The sequence below is a fragment of the Bos indicus genome, chromosome 4 (assembly GCF_029378745.1).
Source record: "Bos indicus isolate NIAB-ARS_2022 breed Sahiwal x Tharparkar chromosome 4, NIAB-ARS_B.indTharparkar_mat_pri_1.0, whole genome shotgun sequence".
In the NCBI taxonomy this organism is placed as follows: Eukaryota; Metazoa; Chordata; class Mammalia; order Artiodactyla; family Bovidae; genus Bos; species Bos indicus.
The window spans coordinates 76038154-76062375 of record NC_091763.1 but is presented as its reverse complement, the minus strand read 5'-3'; positions in this window follow the sequence as shown (position 1 = coordinate 76062375).

The window sequence follows — 24222 nt, the reverse complement described above, 5'->3', positions numbered from 1 at the left end:
GGAAGCAATAGAACTGGACATGAAACAACAGACTGGTTCCAAATAGGGAAAGGAGTATGTCAAGGTGCTGGGAGAAATATCAATAACCTCAGATATGCAAATGACACCACCCTTATGGCAGAAAGTGAAGAGGAACTAAAAAGCCTCTTGATGAAAGTGAAAGAGTAGAGTGAAAAAGTTGGCTTAAAGCTCAACATTCAGAAAACAAAGGTCATGGCATCGGGTCCCATCACTTCATGGGAAATAGATGGGGAAACAGTGGAAACAGTGTCAGACTTTATTTTTTGGGGCTCCAAAATCTCTGCAGATGGTGACTGCAGCCATGAAATTAAAAGACACTTACTCCTTGGAAGAAAAGTTATGACCAACCTAGGTAGCATATTCAAAAGCAGAGACATTACTTTGCCAACAAAGGTCCGTCTAGTCAAGGCTATGGTTTTTCCAGTGGTCATGTATGGATGTGAGAGTTGGACTGTAAAGAAAGCTGAAGGCTGGAGAATTGATGCTTTTGAACTGTGGTGTTGGAGAAGACTCTTGAGAGTCCCTTGGACTGCAAGGAGATCCAACCAGTCCATTCTGAAGGAGATCAGCCCTAAGGTTTCTTTGGAAGGAATGATGCTAAAGCTGAAACTCCAGTACTTTGGCCACGTCATGCAAAGAGCTGACTCATTAGAAAAGACTCTGATGCTGGGAAGGACTGGGGGCAGGAGGAGAAGGGGACGCCAGAGGATGAGATGGCTGGATGGCATCACTGACTCGATGGACGTGAGTCTGAGTGAACTTCGGGAGTTGGTGAGGGACAGGGAGGCCTGGCGTGCTGCGATTCATGGGGTCGCAAAGAGTGGGACACGACTGAGCGACTGAACTGAACTAATAGTTCTAGTTATTTCTTTATATCTTTAGATTGCAATTATTGTCTTATTTGTTTTTACCTTTTGCACAGCTTATAATTTCTTTTTTGTTTGCTTTATTTTGTTGGAATGATAAGTCAATACATATAGAGATAATAGACCTTGAGTATTTGTGCTGTATTTGATGTTTGTTGTTATAGCACCAGAACTTCAAGCTCATCTGGTGTCCTTGGTGTTGCCTCTCCTTTGGCTTTGGAGCTTACGTTTGCTTTGTTCTTCTGAAAGAGTCAACTTGCACTTCTCCTGATGTAGTCCACTGTTATTTTTTTTTTCCCACTGTTATTTTTATTGGGAGTTTATTAACATAGTACTGTGCTGTGTGTGTATGGGAGACATTCTTCTGATATTCTGATTATATCTGATACCTGATTATATCAGCTTTTGGGGTACTCAGTGGGCTACTTTTGAAGTTTAGCTTTTACAAGTTTTTCTGTCCCTTCTTCACAGGTAGCACTTCCCCCTGCCCCCTTTTCTCTTGCAGGTGTAGCAGGTAATTTCTGAAGCCTTTTCATTCTACATTATGGCATGTTTTCTTTTTCACCTGAGCTGAGGCAGTGAGGAGCAACTCCACGTCCAAGGAGCAGTGACTGCGAGGGTGCAGGAGGGCTGAGAGGAGCTACTCCACATTCAAGATCAGGAGGGGCGGCCGTGAGGAGATACCCGTTGTCCAATGTAAGGACCAGTGGCTGCGCTTTGCTGGAGCAGCTGTGAAGAGATACACCATATCCAAAGTAAGAGAAACCCAAGGAAGACAGTAGGTGTTGTGAGAGGGCATCAGAGGGCAGACACACTGAAGCCATAATCACAGAAAACGAGTCAATCTAATCACATGGATCACAGCCTTGTCTAACTCAGTGAAACTTAGCCATGCCCTGTGGGGCCATCCAAGACGGGATGGTCATGGTGGAGAGGTCTGACAGAATGTGGGCCACTGGAGAAGGGAATGGCAACTCACTTCAGTATTCTTGCCTTGAGAACCCCATGAACAAAATGAAAAGGCAAAATGATAGGATACTGAAAAATGAACTCCCCAGGTCGGTAGGTGCCTAATATACTACTGGAGATCAGTGGAGAAATAACTCCAGAAAGAATGAAGGGATGGAGCCTAAGCAAAAACAATACCCAGTTGTGGACGTGATGGTGATAGAAGCAAGGTCCGATGTTGTAAAGAGCAATACTGCACAGGAACCTGGAATCTTAGGTCCATGAATCAAGGCAAATTGGAAGTGGTCAAACAGGAGATGGCAAGAATGAATGTCGACATTCTAGGAATCAGTGAACTAAAATGGACTGGAATGGGTGAACTTAACTCAGATGACCATTATATCTACTACTGGGGGCAAGAATCCCTTAGAAGAAATGGAGCAGCCATCATGGTCAACAAAAGAGTCCAAAATGCAGTACTTGGATGCAATCTCAAAAATGACAGAATGATCTCTGTTCGTTTCCAAGGCAAACCATTCAATATCAAGGTAATCTGAGCCTATGCCCCAACCAGTAACGCTGAAGAAGCTGAAGTGGAATGGTTCTATGAAGACCTACAAGACCTTTTAGAACTAACACCCGAAAAAGATGTCCTTTTCATTATAGGGGACTGGAATGCAAAAGTAGGAAGTCAAGAACACCTGGGGTAACAGGAAAATTTGGCCTTGGAGTACAGAATGAAGCAGGGCAAAGGCTAATAGAGTTTTGCCAAGAGAACACATTGGTCATAGCAAACACCCTCTTCCAATAACACAAGAGAAGACTCTACACATGGACATCACCAGATGGTCAGCACTGAAATGAGATTGATTATATTCTTTCCAGCCAAAAATGGAGAAGTTATATACAGTCAGCAAAAACAAGACCTGGAGCTGACTGTGGCTCAGATCATGAACTCCTTTTTGCCAAATTCAGACTTAAATTGAAGAAAGTGGGGAAAACCACTAGACCATTCAGGTATGACCTAAATCAAATCCCTTATGATTATACAGTGGAAGTGAGAAATAGATTTAAGGGACTAGATCTGATAGACAGATGCCTGATGAACTATGGAATGAGGTTCGTGACATTGTACAGGAGACAGGGATCAAGACCATCCCCATGGAAAGAAATGCAGAAAAGCAAAATGGCTGTCTGGGGAGGCCTTTCAAATAGCTGTGAAAAGAAGAGAAGCGAAAAGCAAAGGAGAAAAGGAAAGATATAAGCATCTGAATGCAGAGTTCCAAAGAATGGCAAGAAGAGATAAGAAAGCCTTCCTCAGCGATCAATGCAAAGAAATAGAGGAAAACAACAGAATGGGAAAGACTAGAGATCTCTTCAAGAAAATTAGAGATACCAAGGGAACATTTCATGCAAAGATGGGCTCAATAAAAGACAGAAATGGTATGGACCTAACAGAAGCAGAAGATATTAAGAAGAGGTGGCAAGAATACACAGAAGAACTGTACAAAAAAGATCTTCACAACACAGATAATCACAATGGTGTGACCACTGACCTAGAGCCAGACATCCTGGAATGTGAAGTCAAGCAGGCCTTAGAAAGCATCACTACGAACAAAGCTAGTGGAGGTGATGGAATTCCAGTGGAGCTATTTCAAATCCTGAAAGACGATGCTGTGAAAGTGCTTCACTCAGTATGCCGGCAAATTTGGAAAACTCAGCAGTGGCCACAGGACTGGAAAAGGTCAGTTTTCATTCCCATCCCAAAGAAAGGCAATGCCAAAGAATGCTCAAACTACTGCACAATTGCACTCATTTCACACGCTAGTAAAGTAATGCTCAAAATTCTCCAAGCCAGGCTTCAGCAGTACATGAACTGTGAACTTCCAGATGTTCAAGCTGGTTTTAGAAAAGGCAGAGGAACCAGAGATCAAATTGCCAACATCCGCTGGATCATGGAAAAAGCAAGAGAGTTCCAGAAAAGCATCTATTTCTGCTTTATTGACTATGCCAAAGCCTTTGACTGTGTGGATCACAATAAACTTGTAGAAAATTTTGAAAGAGATGGGAATACCAGACCACTTGACCTGACTCTTGAGAAACTTGTATGCAGGTCAGGAAGCAACAGTTAGAACTGGACATGGAACAACAGACTGGTTCCAAATAGGAAAAGGAGTACATCAAGGCTGTATACTGTCACTCTGCTTATTTAACTTATATGCAGAGTACATCATGAGAAACGCTGGGCTGGAAGAAGCACAAGCTGGAATCAAGACTGCCGGGAGAAATATCAATAACCTCGGATATGTAGATGATACCACCCTTATGACAGAAAGTGAAGAGGAACTAAAAAGCCTCTTGATGAAAGTGAAAGTGGAGAGTGAAAAAGTTGGCTTAAAGCTCAACGTTCAGAAAACGAAGATCATAGCATCTGGTGCCATCACTTCATGGGCAATAGATGGGGGAACAGTGGAAACAGTGTCAGACTTCATTTTTTTGGACTCCAAAATCACTGCAGATGGTGATTGCAGCCATGAAATTAAAAGACACTTACTCCTTGGAAGGAAAATTATGACCAACTTAGATAGCACATTCAAAAGCAGAGACATTACTTTGCCAACAAAGGTCTGTCTAATCAAGGCTATGGTTTTTCCAGTAGTATGTATGGATGTGAGAATTGGACTGTGAAGAAAGCTGAGTGCCAAAGAATTGATGCCTTTGAACTGTGGTGTTGGAAAAGACTCTTGAGAGTCCCTTGGACTGCAAGGAGATCCAACCAGTCCATTCTAAAGGAGATCAGTCCTGGGTGCTCTTTGGAAAGACTGATGCTAAAGCTGAAGCTCCAGGACTTTGGCCACCTCATGCAAAGTGTTGACTCATTGGAAAAGACTCTGATGCTGGGAGAGATTGGGGCCAGGAGGAAAAGGGGATGACAGAGGATGAGATGGCTGGATGGCATCACTGACTAGATGGACATGAGTTTGAGTGAACTCCGGGAGTTAGTTATAGACAGGGAGGCCTGGTGTGCTGTGATTCATGGGGTTGCAAAGAGTCAGACACGACTGAGTGACTGAACAGAACTGAACTGAACTGAGGCACTGAGAGAGAAAATGGAGTTTCTGTCTTTATCTGGGATTGGATTTCCCTCTTGCCTTCTGGCACCTCTGAGGATTAAGTCTTTTGAATTGTAAGGGAGAGGGGTGTGAGGGATTTCACAATGATTCTTCTTTTCTCTCTTTGCCAAGGCCAGCAGGAGGAGAGGGCAGCTTAGAGGAGGAGAAGAGAGGTGTAACTGAGTTTGAAAATCCTCCCTGTGAGAGTATAGAGGGTCTTTGGAGGAGAAGCCTGAGAAAGCATGGTAGTGTGTATAATGACAGCCCCAGGAACTTCACTCTACTGCTCTCACACACTTGTCCTCTGGTTCAAAGTTTCTTCAGGGTCATGGTATCTCAGTCTCCCATGGGACTTCTGGGATAGCAAGTCTCATCTGTTTTCTTTCTCTGGATGTGTCTGCCCTCCCAGATTTCAGGGTGATTGTTTGCCCCATGACCTGCGTTCTCTGATGAATCCAAGGAAAGTCATGAATTTTTAACTTGTCTAGTTTTTTCCCTTGTTGTAAGGATAGGAGTTAGAACTAACACCCAAGAAAGATGTCCTTTTCATTATAGGGGACTGGAATGCAAAAGTAGGAAGTCAAGAAACACCTGGAGTAACAGGCAAATTTGGCTTTGGAATACGGAATGAAGCAGGGCAAAGACTAATAGAGTTTTGCCAAGAAAATGCACTGGTCATAGCAAACACCCTCTTCCAACAACACAAGAGAAGACTCTACACATGGACATCACCAGATGGTCAACACCGAAATCAGATTGATTATGTTCTTTGCAGCCAAAGATGGAGAAGCTCTATACAGTCAACAAAAACAAGACCTGGAGCTGACTGTGGCTCAGATCATGAACTCCTTATTACCAAATTCAGACTGAAATTGAAGAAAGTAGGGAAAATCACTAGACCATTCAGGTATGACCTAATCAAATCCCTTATGCTTATACAGTGGAAGTGAGAAATAGATTCAAGGGCCTAGATCTGATAGACACAGTGCCTGATGAACTATGGAATGAGGTTTGTGACATTGTACAGGAGACAGAGATCAAGACCATCCCCATGGAAAAGAAATGCAGAAAAGCAAAATGGCTATCTGGGAGGCCTTACAAATAGCTGTGAAAAGAAGAGAAGCGAAAAGCAAAGGAGAAAAGGAAAAATATAAGCATCTGAATGCAGAGTTCCAAAGAATGGCAAGAAGAGATAGGAAAGCCTTCCTCGGTGATCAATGCAAAGAAATAGAGGAAAACAACAGAATGGGAAAGACTAGAGATCTCTTCAAGAAAATTAGAGATACCAAGGGAACATTTCATGCAAAGATGGGCTCAATAAAGGACAGAAATGGTATGGACCTAACAGAAGTAGAAGATATTAAGAAGAGGTGGCAAGAATACACAGAAGAACTGTACAAAAAAGATCTTCATGACCCAGATAATCACAATGGTGTGACCACTGACCTAGAGCCAGACATCCTGGAATGTGAAGTCAAGTGGGCCTTAGAAAGCATCACTACGAACAAAGCTAGTGGAGGTGATGGAATTCCAGTGGAGCTATTTCAAATCCTGAAAGATGATGCTGTGAAAGTGCTTCGCTCAGTATGCCGGCAAATTTGGAAAACTCAGCAGTGGCCACAGGACTGGAAAAGGTCAGTTTTCATTCCAATCCCAAAGAAAGGCAATGCCAAAGAATGCTCAAACTACTGCACAATTGCACTCATTTCACACGCTAGTAAAGTAATGCTCAAAATTCTCCAAGCCAGGCTTCAGCAATACGTGAACTTCCTGATGTTCAAGCTGGTTTTAGAAAAGGCAGAAGAACCAGAAATCAAATTGCCAACATCCGCTGGATCATGGAAAAAGCAAGAGAGTTCCAAAAAACATCCATTTCTGCTTTATTGACTATGCCAAAGCCTTTGACTGTGTGGATTACAATAAACTGTGGAAAATTCTGAAAGAGATGGGAATGCAAGACCACCCGACCTGCCTCTTGAGAAACTTGTATGCAGGTCAGGAAGCAACAGTTAGAACTGGACATGGAACAACAGACTGGTTCCAAATAGGAAAAGGAGCGCATCAAGGCTGTTTATTGTCACCCTGCTTATTTAACTTATATGCAGAGTACATCATGAGAAACGCTGGACTGGAAGAAATGCAAGCTGGAATCAAGATTGCCGGGAGAAATATCAATAACTTCAGATATGCAGATGACACCACCCTTATGGCAGAAAGTGAAGAGGAACTAAAACGCCTCTTGATGAAAGTGAAAGAGGAGAGTGAAAAAGTTGGCTCAAAGCTCAACATTCAGAAAATGAAGATCATGGTATCCGGTGCCATCACTTCATGGGCAATAGATGGGGAAACAGTGGAAACAGTGTCAGACTTTATTTTTTTGGGCTCCAAAATCTCTGCCGATGGTGACTGCAGCCATGAAATTAAAAGACGCTTACTCCTTGGAAGGAAAGTTTTGACCAACCTAGATAGCATATTCAAAAGCAGAGACATTACTTTGCCAACGAAGGTCTGTCTAGTCAAGGCTATGGTTTTCCCTGTGGTCATGTATGGATGTGAGAGTTGGAGTGTGAAGAAGGCTGAGTGCCGAAGAATTGATGCTTTTGAACTGTGGTGTTGGAGAAGACTCTTGAGGGTTCCTTGGACTGCAAGGAGATCCAACCAGTCCATTCTGAAGGAGATCAGCCCTGGGATTTCTTTGGAGGGAATGATGCTGAAGCGGAAACTCCAGTACTTTGGCCACCTCATGCGAAGAGCTGACTCATTGGAAAAGACTCTGATGCTGGGAAGGACTGGGGGCAGTAGGATAAGGGGACGACAGAGGATGAGATGGCTGGATGGCATCACTGACTCGATGGACTTGAGTCTGAGTGAACTTCGGGATGGACAGGGAGGCCTGGCATGCTGCAATTCATGGAATCACAAAGAGTCGGACACGACTGAGCGACTGAACTGAACTGAACTGATGACTTCTAAGCTGTTACATGTTAAAGTTCAAGCCAAGAGTCTGTGTCCTTAATTTTGAACAGAAATCATTATTTATTTATTTGTAATCAGATCAATCAGTATTTCACTTTATGGAATTCACTTTGGGAGACAAAAATATGTATTCTTATTTTTGTTTCTATTAACGTGTTACATTTTATATTCAGGGTCTTAATATACTGAAATCCACTTAGGTAAATGGCATAAAGGAGGGAACTGTTTTATTTTTCTCTCTATATTAAATCTATTTCAAATATCATTTGTTAAACAAGTGCCTGTCTCTTTTAGTTTTCAGGATGGTGGTTTAATTTGTGACCTCAGTTCTCTGATGAAGCCAGTAAAAGTTGTTGATTTTTATTTTACCCAATTTTTTCTTAATGTAAGGGAAGTCTTTTTAATAAATGGTGCTAAAAAAGTTGGATCTCTGTATGGAAATACATAAGCCCTGACCTCTATTCTGCTCCTATAAAAGTAGAGAGAGAAATGAATAGCAGTCGTGGAAGAAATCTTAAGAGACTATTTTCATGGTATCGAGGTAGCTAGATCTTTAGACAGTTGCACACACAAAAAACTCTTGGATGCAAAGATTATGAATTTGAGGTAATGATGAAGTAGTGAAATTCCTCCATGTCCTTTTCTAATAATTTTGAAATGTTAAAATGAAATTGTTGTTTTTCCTTCTAAAGAAGAAGTTTTGTGTTATATATTGTCTCAGAAATCATATGCAGTATTCCAAATCTTATTGTGAATTATATTAAAACTAAAATCCTAAATTTTATTAAAAAGCTTTTTAGTTACTTATATTAATTAATTTTTGTCAACATTAATGCTGTTGTGCAAAGAGCATGGTCTATTTTCACCTGTAATCACAATTTGTAGTTCACTAATTTCTTCAACCAGTCCATCCTAAAGGAGACCAGTCCTGGGTGTTCATTGGAAGGACTGATGCTGAGGCTGAAACTGTAATACTTTGGCGACCTCATGCGAAGAGTTGACTTATTGGAAAAGACCCTGACGCTGGGAAGGATTGGGGGCAGGAGGAGAAGGGGACGACAGAGGATGAGATGGCTGGATGGCATCAGTGACTTGATGCACATGAGTTTGAGTGAACTCTGGGAGTTGGTGATGGACAGGGAGGCCTGGCGTGCTGTGATTCATGGGGTTGCAAAGAGTCAGACGTGATTGAGTGACTGAACTGAACTGAACTGCATTTCTTCAACAAGTCTTAATTAAGCACTTCATGTTAGACTCTGAATGTTTTCCAATCATTGTTTGGAAAAGCTTGGAGAAAAATGGGAAGATACCCAGATCCATAATGAATCATAAATGCTACTTTTCCCAGAGAAATCTAACACAGAAAGAGTAATAGGCTTTTTAGTCACATCTTAATCATGACTAAGGCAGTCAGACACGACTGAGTGACTGAACTGGACTGAACTGAACTGAAGGCTGTGCAGACCTCCACCCGAGTCACCCTCTAACTCTTTTCCAACCCACAATCCAGAAATCTATTTACCCACAGATCATCCTGTCATTTTACTAAATTATATACTCATGACCAAAATGTTACTTATTTCCAAACTAACTTTCCCAGAATTTTTAAATTTGTCAGTCATCAGAGAATAATCCAATTTTTCTAAATAATCAAATGATTGTTTTTTTTCTATAGAACGTCCAAAAAGGATGAAGCTTATTATAGCCAAGATATTAGGAGACTTTTATGTATTAAGATTCATTCCAAGATTAATAAGAGCTGACTAAAAGTAATGGATCTGATAAATCAATTTATACTTTTGTTGATATCAGTATTGAAATTGATCAACTATTATCCCACTCCTTTTTGGTTGCTATAATAAAAATACCATAGATGAGGTAGTTTATAAATAACATTTATTTCTCACAGTTCTAGAGGCTGGGAATCCAAGATCAAGTGGCCAGCAGACTTGGTGTCTGGTGAGGGCCCTTGTCCTAGTTCACAGATGCTGTCTTCTGTGTCATGACATGGCAAAAGGGGCTTGATAACTCTCCAGGGTCTGTTTTATAGGGGCAGTAATTCTATTCATGGCAGCACCACCCTTCTGACCTAATCACCTTAAAGAGGTTCTAACTCCTATTACTGATACCATCAGGTTTCAACATTTTGAGGGAACACAAATATTCAACAAACCTTAATTAAGCACTTCATGTTAGACTCTGAACCAAACAGAGAATTTTCTGTTTTAAAGATAAGACAAGGTTCCAATACTGTGGATGTAATAAGAGAATGTAATAAGAGAACACAAGTACTTTTGCTTCATTTCTGATGACAAATGGGTTGCCCTACCCCACCTTCGCCTATCCAGTTTATTTGTTCTCTGGCTCTAGTTGCATGGCTGAATTTCTGAGCCAGCACTCCATGTTCATCCTTCCAGGAGCAGCATGAATGGACAGGTCTCATAATACCTAGGAGCTCTCAAATCAATTTTTGGCTCAGAAATTTCAAGATTATTTCCTGCTGCAGGTCACTGTTTTTCTAGAAGAGATTTTTCAAAATAATCTTCATGTTTTTAGACTCAGACCTTTTTTTTTTTTTTTATAGCTGCAGCCGTATATTTGATTCTCACAGAATATAGGTTTGCACTTTCCTTGGTATTCTGTGGGTGAGAGTCCACCTTCTGTTGTCCTCTTGCAGATGTTTCGCCTTCAGACTGACAAACAACTCACTAACACATGTTGGGACACACTGAGTTTTTATGGCCCTCATGCTTCTTCTGTGGCCACTTCAGTCACAGCCTTCCATTCTCAGAACCTCAGTTCTTTCCTGCAGATGACAACAAACACAGAGAATCATGGGAAAACATAGATCTGTTCCAAAGGAAATGCTTCTTTCCAGCAAGACTCAAGGGAAACAGACATATTTTCCTAGAATATTTTATATTTTTTAAGTTTAAAATACTAAGAATATTAAATATGCATGTTTTAAGCACCTAATATATACCATATACTGTAGCAGATGTTTTCATGAAAATTATCATGGAATGAAAGCACTCTATTGAACACCAGATACTTGTACATGAATGATCCCATTTAACCTTTTTGACCTTAAAGTACTTTTGCTGATGAGATAATTGAGTCTTCAGGCTTAATCAGGGTCAAGGAGTCCAGCAGTACAGGAACCAGAGCTTGACAGCAGTTTACCACTGTTTACTGAAGCCCTGCTCTCATTAGCAGGTGATTATAGAAGGGTATGAATAGAAGATGAATTTAGGATAGAGCGAAAACAAAGGGGAAAAAAAGGAACTTTGTGGTTGTGCAAGTGCCTGGAAAGTCTGCGTCTCTGAAGGAGAGATGGCCTCCTCGCTGACCACTCTGCTCCTCCTGCTTGTCAAGGCACAACTTTCAGACTGAAAAGAGAACAGGTTTGGTTGAGAACAGCTTCACATGTTAAGAGGGTCGAGGAAATTGTAAGAGCTCTGAGCTGTGGATGCTAACACTTGCTGCCACTCATCAACCTCCGCAGGTACTGGGAACTTTAGCCTGTTTCATCACAGCATCATAGCCCCTGGGGAAGGCAATGAGGTGACAATGGGAACCGAGGATGTGGGAGTCCAGGGCTGTGGAACCCACAGCCCACAGTCTTCTTTGTCCTAAGCAGCCTAAGATAGTTTAATAGGCATCCAGGTTTCTCTGTTAGCCTTCTATAATGACCCAGATGATGCTCCCGTCGTTGTGGACATTGTAATCCATTCAGCAGCCTCCCAGCAGCTAAGATACAGGCCTGTGACCCTGGTCATATTCGGTTGTCAAGTGTGGACTTTGGGTGTGAAGTTCACACTGCAGGAGAGTATGCCCTGGTGGGGCCAGAGGAACAGGCTCTTCATGGATGTGGCATCAGCAGGAGCAATATTTTCTGTGGCCTCAAGGTTAAGGTCAAAATCAAGGCCCAGGAGGGTATGGTGTTCATGGTACTAATTCCAGTTCCTGATCTTGAATTCACAGCAGTGACTGTCGAGTGGCCCTTATTTCCTCACGGAGGGCGTGATGTTGACAGTGATCTTGAAAAATCTTTCTCCGACACTTTGGTTACTCTGGAAGCTGCTCTAATGCCCTTTCTACCTTAAAGATGATTTTTCTACATAAAGCAGCCTGAGCAGGTTCTATCACGTTCCTACAGCTCAGAATCCTGGTCTTCCTGACCGCACCACTCATCTGCCAGCAGAGTGCGGGGCCAACATCCTCTGCAGGTGCGGCCCAGGGCCCAGGGTCCCACTTGCAGGAGCAGGGGCTCTGCTCTCCTCTCCACCCCAGACAAGGAGAGGGCTGCTGCTGCTGCGGCGGGAGCAGCAGTAACAGGGTGGTTCAAAAACTGGGCCAGAGAAGCTGAGCTTTATCTCAGGTGACACTTTTAAGTAAAATACTTAACAGATCCTTTTTGAGCGTTGATACACACACACACACACACACACACACACACAGCAGTGTACAGATTGCCCTTTCTTTGCTGGTGCTCCCACCACCCACACAGGAACCTGAGGATAAATGGAGCTGACACTGTCTGAGGCCACACGCAAGCTTCTGGGGTCACCCGGCAGTCTGTCTGAGCTCTCACCTTGAGTCACTCTCACCGTCCCCTGCCCCCTGCAGGAGTCAGAGGGAGGGGTAAGAGTTCTGGGTTCTGGCTGCACTGCCCCAGCTGGGTGGAGGGAGAAAAACCTCTCTGTCCTCTGTATCTCCTGTGTGTTTGCTGTGCTGTGAATGCATTGTCAGGGTTGAAATTAGAATCCACTCAAAAACTGCTCTTATTATTCCTATTGTTGACTCAACATTGCACTGTTCCAATGTTGGAATAAAAGGGGATTATGTAGCTCCTCTGGTGAGACACTCCTCGGGGCCAGACCCTCACATCACCCCTATGTCTGTAAGAGCAAGAGGCAGTCCTGGTGGGCACATGACATATGACATGCAACATTGGAACAGTGGGGAAATCAACACAAACAGAACAACAACAATAAAAACATGGGGCTTCACAGAGTCCCTGCTTGCAGCCTCTGGTTTTGTGCTTCCATTTTCTCAGCTGCGTAACACCAATGTGTGAACACCTCTGTGTATCCACTTCAGGGCACAACATAACATTTGGCAAAACAAAACAAAACTGAGCCAGCAGTACTTCTTTCTGTGATGGTTAAGTGAGTGATTAGAGAACATGAGAACTTTGGTTCATTTAACAAATGGGTTGGAGGACACCGTGTCTCAGACACTGAAGGATGTTGGTTTCAGGGAGTGAACAGAACAGATCCCCTCCCTTGCAGAAGTTGCCAGAGGAGGTGAGATGTGGGATCAGTAGAGGGTATGGCCCAGGACCTCAGGGAGAAAACATTTTGAAAGGAGGAAGATGCTGACAGGGGGTCAGGAATTGTTGTAGAAATGTAGAAGGTAGCAGGATTGGGGAGCCAGTAAAGCAGAATCTAGCCGGTGTACAGGGGGCCATGCAGGCAGGTGCCAGGAGGGAGAGTTTTTCTTTGAGGATGTGGTAGGTGAAGTGTAGGATAAGGCGACTCAGGCACCAGGTAAAATTTTATGTATTTGTTTTGGTCTGGGAATAATGTGACTACATTTGTTTGTGTTCTGGGAGGGAAAGTGAGAGAGAGGGAGCTTGAAGTGAAATTCAGAGAGAAATAAGAGGTAAGAGGGTCATGGCAGATTCTAATGATCTGGGCTCATTTTAAAATTTAACTTAGAAAGTCAAAAATAGAACTCAAAGATACTATAAATAAGTGCCACCCATACAAGGGAGCCCTAGAAATGAAGTGTTCATAAGAAAATGCTTGCTTATAAACTATTACTATCCCAAGTATGCATTGACACTGATCTTATTAACCATTTGTATTTTAAGGTCTTCTTCAAATCTTCTCTTTTCTGTCTGATTTCACTTTCGCTGGCAATTTTGGACACACCAGAACATGCTCAGAAAGAAAGCTGAGCACTGAAGAATTGATGCTTTTGAACTGTGGTGTTGGAGAAGACTCTTAAGAGTCCCTTGGACTAGAAGGAGATCAAACCAGTCAATACTAAAGGAAATCAGTCCTGAATATTCATTGGAAGGACGGATGCTGAAGCTGAAACTCCAATACTGTGGCCACCTGATGTTAAGAACTGATTCATTTGAAAAGACCCTGATGCTGGGAAAAATTGAAGGCAGGAGGAGAAGGGGACAACAGAGGATGAGATTGGTGGATGGTACCACCGACTCGATGTACATTGGTTTGAGCAAGCTCCAGGAGTTGGTGATGGACAGGGAAACCTGGCTTCCTGCAGTCCATGGGGTCACAAAGGGTTGGACACAATTGAGTGACTGAACTGAACTGAAAACAGGCATACTCACATACGATCAAGGCCAATAATATCCCAAAGCCAATAGCTTCCCAATAATCAATGTTCAGCCACGTCAGGGAGCTGGACTGGCAGCCAGGTCAGATGAGGCCTTGGGATTAATCATCTTAACCTTATCTGAACTACCCACAGCTCTCTGATCTGCCAGCTAAGCTGAGCTGGATGCGCGTGGGATACAGCTTTCCTGCTGAGATTTACGGTGTTTCTACCTTCCTTGATCAGGTTGGAAACACTGAGTGTACTTAACCTTCCCAGTTTAATTGCTGGTTTAAAACTCCTCTCTGGAGAAATGGGTGCATCAAAGTGGAGCTAAAACAATTAAGTGCATGTTTTCCAACCCCAGGAAAGTCTGGGGTTAAGCCTGATCACATCTGAACTGGTTGAATATCAAAAAGCATCTTTGCTCTTTATGGATGCCTCCACATCCTGAAATCCACAGAAGTAAACTGTTGGTGAAGTTCACAAGCACAGCCCAGAGGTAAATACTGTGCAGAGGCTGGGATGGTGGGAAAGAAGATCCTTGGCAAGAGGTTTCCTTGAGAAATGGGATCCAGTTCCACCATCAAGAACATTTGTTGAGTTGGATGGATTTTCCATTCTTAGGGTTGTCCAGAAATGACTTTCTGAGACAAATGATTTGTGGTGTTTGTGTTCTCATTAAGTCCAGAAAACCCACAGAGCAAGTGGAAAGAGTTCTTATTTGACTCCCGGTCTTCAACCCAGTCACAAGACTGGTGTCTGCAGGGTGTTCAGAGTTTGTCCATGTCCATGACTTTGTAGTAGGCAGTGAGCAAAGGTTTTTCTTTCAGAGCTTCATAGAGCAGCCTTCCCCCGATTTTCTTTTTAAAAGTGGCTTTCGGTAACTTTCAGTCTCTCTGAGCGGGATCTCAGTTTCCCCCATGTTTTCAATGGCCTCGTCCAGGTAGACAGAACTGTGTATAGCTAACCTTTTGCCTACCAGAGCTTTACTCCATCACTGAAGTTAGCTGAACATGTCTCTGATAACGTCCCTTTAGCTCATCTAAAATGCTTCATCTCCACCCTGAGCCGGAGAAGGCAATGGCACCCCACTCCAGTCCTCTTGCCTAGAAAATCCCATGGATGGAGGAGCCTGGTGGGCTGCAGCCCGTGGGGTCGCACAGAGTCAGACACGACTGAACGACTTCACTTTCACTTTTCACTTGCATGCACTGGAAAGGAGATGGAAACCCACTCCACTGTTCTTGCCTGGAGAATCCCAGAGATGGGGGAGCCTGGTGGGCCGCCGTCTATGGGGTCGCACAGAGTTGGACACGACTGACGTGACTTAGCAGCAGCAGCAGCCACCCCGAACCAGTCTCACGATCTCTCCAGCTTCCCTTATTTCAATGGCATCAACATGGACCCATTATCTCTTCCTCTGTCCTGACTACTGCGACTCCTTTGCGATGATGTTTTTGAATGTGCCTTAACCTTCCACCTTCAGAGTCTGCTTGGCCCCACCAGGCCTCCTCTGTGTTCTCCTGGTCATCACAGCCATCTCCTAACTTGCCTTTCCTAACCTCCTTTTCATCTCTAGTCTCACTTCCTGACAAAGGACAGACTGACCTTTCCAAAGTTTACCTCTGAGAAGGTGACGCCCATTTCCAGTATATTCTGCAATTTTTTCTTGCTCTGCACTGCCTATGTCCTAGCTGATTCATCTTCCTCCTCACTCTATGTGCCCCTCCATTCCCCAGTCCCTGCTATGTGCTGTTCTCTGTCTATACTAGCTCTACTGCCCCAAATATCTTCTATCCCTTCCCCACAATCCTTCAAGATTAGCTTAAACCGTGCTCTCTCCCAAGCCTCCCTTCTGGGTTCTCTTGCAGTATAATTTCCAGAGCAAGGCTGACCTCTAGAAATGATCTGATGGAAGTTCTCTTCAGTTTTTGGACTCTTTTCCTTACGTTGATCACTTCCCAATCTCTATTCTTACTTGCTGTATTGGTCTTTCAGGGTTGCCTTGACAAGGTTGCACAGACAGGATGGATTAAACAACAGAAAACTATTGTCTCACACAGTTCCAGAGATCAGAAGTCCAAGCTCGAGGTGTATGAAGGGCCACGCTCCTTCTGAAACTTACAAGGAAGAATCCTTCCTCTCTTCTTCCTAGCAGGTGGTTGTTCGCAATCTTTCATGTTTTGTGGCTGGCAGCTCTATCACTTCAGTCTCTGCCCTCATCACCACATGATCTTCTCCTTGCAGTCTCTGTGTTTACATGACTACCTTCTTAGAAGGATACCAGTCATACTGGATTAGCAGCCTTCCTTCTTGGCAGCATTATTCACAATAGCCAAGAGTTGGGAGCAACCAAGTGCCCATTGATGGAATAATGAATAAGCAAAATCCATACAGTGAAATACTACTCAGTAGCAAAAAGGAAGGGAATTCTGACATCTGCTACAAGATGAATGAACCTTGATGATATTAAGCTAAGTGAAATAAGCCAGACACAAAAGGACAATTACTGTATCATACTACTCATATGAGGTATGAGTATCTGCGGCTGCTAAGTCACGTCAGTCGTGTCCAACTCTGTGCGACCCCATAGACGGCGGCCCACCAGCCTCCCCCATCCCTGGGATTCTCCAGGCAAGAACACTGAAGTGGGTTGCCATCTCCTTCTCCAATGTATGAAAGTGAAAAGTGAAAGTGAAGCCGCTCAGTTGTGTCTGACTCTTAGCGACCCCGTGGACTGCAGCCCACTAGGCTCCTCCAGGGATTCTCCAGGCAAGAGTAGTAGAGAAGTCAAATTTATAGAGACAGAAAGCAAATTGTCTGTGCCAGGAGTTTTGGGGGTGAGAGAAATAGAGAGCTGTTAAATGGGTACAGAGTGTCAGTTTTGCAAGATGAAGTTCTAGAGATAAGCAGTGGTTATATGCTCAAGAATGTGAATGTGTTTAACACTGTTGACCAGTACACTTAAAAACAGTTAAAATGATACATTTTATGTTATGTGTTTTATCAGTTCAGTTTAGTCACTCAGTAGGATCTGACTCTTTGCAACCCCATGGACTGCAGCATGCCAGGCCTCCCTGTCCACCACCAGTTCCCGGAGTTTACTCAAACTCATGGCCTTTGAGTCGGTGATGCCAACCATTTCATCCTCTGTTGTCCCCTTCTCTTGCCTTCAATCCTTCCCAGCATCAGGGTCTTTTCCAATGAGTCAGTTCTTCGCATCAGGTGGCCAAAGTATTGGAGTTTCAGCTTCAGCATTAGTCTTTCTAATGAATATTCAGGACTGATTTCCTTTAGGATGGACTGGTTGGATCTCCTTGCTGTCCAGGGGACTCTCAAGAGTCTTCTTCAACACCACAGTTTAAAAGCATCAATTCTTTGGCGCTCAGCTTTCTTTACAGTCCGACTCTCACATCTATGACTACTGGAAAAACCATAGCTTTGACTAGATGGACCTTTGTTGGCAAAGCAGTGTCTCTGCTTTTTAATATGCTGTCTATTATGGTCATAATGTTTTTTTCAAAGAGCAAGCGTCTTTTCATTTCATGGCTGCAGTCACCATCTGCAATGATTTTGGAGACAAAAAAGATGAAGTCTGTCACTGTTTCCACTGTTTCCCCATCTATGCCACGAAGTGATGGGACCAGATGCCATGATCTTAGTTTTTTGAATGTTGAGTTTTAAGCCAACTTTTTCACTCTCCCTCTTTCACTTTCATCAAGAGGCTCTTTAGTTCTTCTTTGCTTTCTGCCATAAGTTGGTGTCATCTGCATATCTGAGGTTATTGATATTTCTCCCGGCAGTCTTGATCCCAGCTTTTGCTTCATTCAGTCCAGCATTTCTTATAATGTACTCTGCATATAAATTAAATAAGCAGGGTGACAATATACAACCCTGATGTACTCCTTTCCCGATTTGGAACCAGTCTGTTGTTCTATGTCCAGTTCTAACTGTTGCTTCTTGACCTTTATGTGTATTATAGAATAATTAAAAATTTAAAGCAAACAAAATCTGTACCTCATCCCATTGTCCACAACTTCTACTCGGGACCACCTGATTCTGGGCCAGAGCTCTATTCACAAGCAATCCTGCTTTGGAACCTTCATCTATAGTTATATACACTAACGACTCCGTGTTTTCTGCTTTTATCCTTTCTTCCCCCTTGGCCAGGCATTGTGGTGTAGCCTGACCATATCCACTCTCCTCATTCTTCCTCCTGTCATTCCCACAACAGCTGAGGCTCACTAAGGAGCTTGTGTGGTCTTGCACGGGACACCGTCACTGACTAGGTGAGAATTCATGAGGTCATCTGGGCCTGCTTCTCTTCACTTCTCTTTCAGAGATGAGAAATTCATTCTCAAGAATATCCTCATCCTATCATCCTTATCTTATATTTTTTTGTCTTTTATTCAAGAGTCTGCTGAACTTAATTCTCATTCCATTGTTTTTCTGAAGATTTCATCAACACAAGTAGTATATTGGCCTATCTATGTGGGTTCTCAGTTGGTTCTAATGCTCTTCTTTCCCCACTTCTTTCCCTTTAGAATGACAAATCAGAGATCCCTGGAGGGTTGAAATCTTGAACCAGTGAAATCTTATGTAAAATTTGACCTTTCATAATATGTTCTTTCCAGGGGAAGCTTTTAAAGAAACAGACCCCACCACAGAACCTCATTTGGAAGGTACATCTGAGAGGAGATTGTAAGTGATCTAAGCTTTGAGGACAGGTATGAGCATGGATGGAAGTTGGAGGTAGGTATGAAAGAGCATTGAAGGTGAAAACAATGATGTGGACAAAATTGGGGAAGAGAATAGGGGTAGAAATCATAAAGGAATTACAAGCACAGTGTGGCTGCCATTTAACTATGTGAGTTGGACCAATGACAAATGAAGCTGGAATTGGTAGACAAGAACCATTGGTGGTGGCATTTGAAGCTGCACTGAAAAGCTTGGGCTCTGACCAGTGTTTTTCAAATCATGGTCCATGGACTGCCCACATCTGTTTTGCTTGAGTACTAGTTGAAATACAAATTCCTAGCTTCAGAATTTTATGCATCAGAACCTTTGTGCTCAGGTGATAGGAATCAGCATTTTTAACAAGCTCTCCAGGCAATCCCTGTGAAGCAGATAACTAGTAAACTGGGTAAGAATGAGAAGACTACTAAAACAATATTTCAATCTTAGCTGTACCTAGAGAAAGCACCTCTTCCCACAGACTGCAGAGGTGTGGAAGGATTTCAAGCTGAATTCTGAGAGTAGCATGTGATGTTATAAAGCTTCCATGTTCCAAGGAAATATTGGCTTGCAATGTGAGATGGAAACTCTGCAGCCTTGTTTTATTCATGACTTTTGCAAGAGTTTCCACATTTGCCAGAAGTAAAATACACAAACGGTGCATCCTTCTCTCTTCCCACACATGGGCAAGTCATTAAAATGGATCAGCTTGACAGTTGACAACTCAGGTGCTCAGTGGATGCTGAAAACTTCTTTTCTCTTCCTTTCTCTCTTAAATTAGTCATAAGGAATACAAACACATTCCACTGAATCCTGATCCCGTGCAAAATTTATAGTTTAGGCCTTATAAACCAAGCTCTAACATTCACTTTCCTTTGGCAGGGGATAAAATTCTCCTTTAAAAGAAGAATGACTATTTATTAATGTGAACACATGCAAGACCAGAGTAGAGAGAGCATGAAAGAGGGGGTTACATGGTGCCACCCTGCAGGATGGGGTGGATCAGGCTCCTTAGCATGAGGGCTGGAGGGGGAGTCTTGGAGAGGAAGGAAAAATGCACATTTCCATGGAAGAGCTTTCTTGCCTGAAAGAACAATGTGGGCAGCAAGAGGATGGAAAGGGTAAGTATATACAACAAGGACTCTCAGGTGGCTTGTACAGTGTGGGAAGCTGCTCATGGAGTGGTTGATCTCACATTGGAAGAGGTCTCAAATATCAGAGCAAGGTGTTTGGACTTACTCTATAGACAGTGGAAGTCCCTTTATACTCAATAATGTCATACTTTGGGTAAAAACTTCTAGTCTTCTTGTTTTACATAAACCAAAGAGAGGAGAGACTTGTTGAAGGCAGTTACAATGACCTTTCAGTCCTTCTCCTAATGGCAGACTTTGTAGCAAGGGAATGAGTTTAAGAAAGTGTTGAGTTGGAATGAGTGAGTTGGAACATCAAGTCACTATGAAGAGAGAGGCAGGCATGTGTGTCTGCTGCTGGTGGGTGAGGGGAAACAGATATTTAGCAATGACCAGGACTGAAATTAGAGAAGGAAATGGTAACCCACTCCAGTGTTCTTGCCTGGAGAATCCCAGGGACGGGGGAGCCTGGTGGGCTGCCGTCTATGGGGTCCCACAGAGTCAGACACGACTGAAGTGACTTAGCAGCAGGACTGAAATGCTGAAACAACTCATCCTGCCACCTTGATGTTTCTTCAGCTCATAATACAGGGCTTGTCAGACAGTATTTCTAAAGATGCATCTTGGCTGTTAGTGATCTTCAAAGAATACTTTGAGAACCTTCACTTACAAATATGGAAACAAATGGCTGTTTCTCTCTGCCAGCATGGCCATCTGTTCCATTCTTCTGCCAGGAAAACAATATTATATTTATATTCTTATTTGTATGATGATCTAATTTACTAGGAAAGTGCTGATTCAGCGTAGGAGTCCAGTTTAAATAGTCAGTCCTGTGGAAAGGCTACACACACCAGAAATCTCGGCCTTTTGGCTAAGATCAAGTGTAGGATCAAGTGTAGAAATTCCTAGGTACTAAGTATTCCATTCCAAATAGGAAGTCCAGCTTCAGGCAAGTATGGTATAGTCCCTAAAGACAGAAATATGGTCTGGGCAAGGGTTCAGTGAGAACCATGGCATCACCAAATCAGGACTGAGGAAGGAATGTGATCATCTAGGCCAAATCCTTTGCTATGTGATTGGGAGGAAAACGCTGGGCAAATTGCTCTATTAATTATCAAAACATTGTGTAAACCATTTTTGAATATTTTTTCCCAGACAAACATCTGTATATCTGTCTTGGTAGAAACTGAATCATTTATGAGCAATATCCTCTATGAAAATTCCATTTTTTTGGAGACACATTGGAGAACCACTGATTTGGCAAAGACTAGTTTCCAAGAGTTGCTGCAAACCTTGCTGATGCTGAATGAATAGACTTTATCTAATGACTCTTCCTCGTATAGTCCTATGGCTAAAGTTGATCTATTTGCGCACAATATCAACAAATGCCATGGAGCCATAGAGGCCAAGCAAATGAGGGATGGATACTCTAGGCATTGTTTTAAGGCTTAAGCATATCAATTCACTTAATTTTCCAGCCTTTTTAGAGATGCATCTTATTATTCCTCTTGTACAGGCCAAGAAATCAAGGCACAAAGAAGATACATCATTTACCCTCAGGCCACACAAAAAAATCCAGTAAGTGGCAGAGCTGAACTGAGAATCCAGTCAGTCCTATGAGCCATTATGAATCCCTTTGTTAGACTGTCTCATCTCTTCATTCAAAAAAAAGAGGAACACAAATTCAAAATACTCCTGGAGAGAAGATTTGATGGGACCTGGGATTTTATATAACTTTTTACTTATTTCCCATATAAAAAGGTCTTTAACATGAAGAGTTTAAAGACTCTCCATAAGCATTGGTATTATTGCCTTAAGTACCTTTACCATGTCTAAAGATTTGGGGAATGAAATCTTTGTATTTTTGGAAATTTATAATCTCTATGACCTTAGTCAAGTCATTTAAGTCTCCCTGAGCTCAGCTTTCTCATCTGTAAATTTGGGATAATTTAAAACCTGCAAATTTGTACCAAGGTCTCATGAGATGAGGAATGTTCAGGAATCAGTACTCAGTTGTTCCAATATATGTGATTTAGGGTTATTAAAATAATTAATTAGGAGACACAAATTTCTAGATTTTGTGTTAACTGTTGAGAAAAGCAAAAGAGAAGAGGGGAACATTCTAATGAAAACATGGAGGGAAAGGCAGTCCTACCAACAGTGGATAAACACAACTCCGGGGAATCTTAGAGGCTCAAGGTTTTGTTATAAGAGAAAAAGGAGAAGGGAAAGAAAAGTATTTATTACAGGTTGAACTGTAGAATCTGAAACAAAATTCATATGTTGAAATCCTAGCCTCTAATATCTCAAAATGTGGCCTTATTTGGGAACAGAACTGTTGCAGATATAACTAGTTAAGATGAGGTTGTACGGGAGTAGGGTGGGTCCCTAATCCAATACTACTGGTGTCTTTATGTAAAGGAAATTTGCACATGGACCTGCACAGATACACAGGAAAAATATCGTGCGAACCTGAAGCCAGAGATTGAAGTATTGCATCCACAAATGAAGGAACACCAAACAAAGACTGACAACAAACCACTAGAAACTAGGGAAGAAATGTGAAACAAAGTCTCCTTCACAATCTCGGGAGGAACCAACCCTGCAGACACCCTGATCTCAGACTTTCAGGCTTCAGAACTGAGAGAATATGTTTCTCTCTTTTAAGCCAGGGACATTGTGCTACTTTGTTATGGAAGTCCTAGAAAGCAAATAGAGTGTTCCACTCTAATTTGAAGCTTGAATGGAGCTTTGATCAATGGAAAGAGTGGGAACAGTGACAGCATGAATGAAGGCATAAAGAAGCAAAAGCACAGAAACAGTGGTGGGGGTGGGGTGCTGAAGGGCAGAGTGACTGCGGACTTGGAAATTCAAGAGGGCGGAGTAATGCCTAAGGACTCTTGGAGCCACTGGGAAGAGATGGAGGCTCATGGCAAGAATGGGAAGTACAGAGAAAAACATTTTTATGTGTCTTGGGCCACATATTCTGGCAATGCTGGGAGGAAATATTAAAGGACAAGATGTTGGAAGAAACATCTGGAAGGAGATTCTATTAGTCTATGAAAGACAATTCAGTTCAGTCGCTCAGTCGTGTCCGACTCTTCGAGACCCCGTGAATCGCAGCACGCCAGGCCTCCCTGTCCATCACCAACTCCCGGAGTTCACTCAGACTCACATCCATCGAGTAGGTGATGCCATCCAGCTATCTCATCCTCCGTCGTCCCCTTCACCTCCTGCCCCCAATCCCTCCCAGCATCAGAGTCTTTTCCAATGAGTCAACTCTTTGCATGAGGTGGCCAAAGTACTGGAGTTTCAGCTTTAGCATCATTCCTTCCAAAGAAATCCCAGGGCTGATCTCCTTCAGAATGGACTGGTTGGATCTCCACGCAGTCCAAGGGACTCTCAAGAGTCTTCTCCAACATCACAGTTCAAAAGCACCAATTCTTTGGCGTTCAGCTTTCTTCACAGTCCAACTCTTACATCCATACACGACTACTAGAAAAACCACAGCCTTGACTAGACGGACCTTTGTTGGCAAAGTAATGTCTCTGCTTTTCAATATGCTCTCTAGGTTGGTCATAACTTTCCTTCCAATAAGAACTGGTTATGTGGCCATAGGGATGTGCAGGAAGGATGGGTGTGAACACGGTTGAGTTGCACAGGAGGGGAAGGGAGCTGGAGAGGCTGCCTGTTAAGCCTAGAGAATTGGTTTGCTGATGTCATTGGCTTATGAAGCAAATCCTTAAGGGGAAATTGTAGCAAATTTGGGTGTGATTGTTTTTTCAGATATTCAATAGACAGGGAATTCAATTGTGACTCTCAGGAGAGTGACTGAGACTAAGTAAAGAGCTGCATAATGAATAGATGTGCTGGGTGCATGCATTGTTGATCAGAAGAAATAGAAACAGCAAGAGCAACAGTATAGAGATGTTAAAGTTATTGATTTAAAGTTATTTTAAAAATCCAGTTACTGTACACTGAAAATTACAAAAGAGAATTTTCTATTACTTTGATTATTAATGAAAGACTGTGATTCGAAGAAGAATTTTTTACGAGGTTTCTGGACAGTACTTGGCTTAG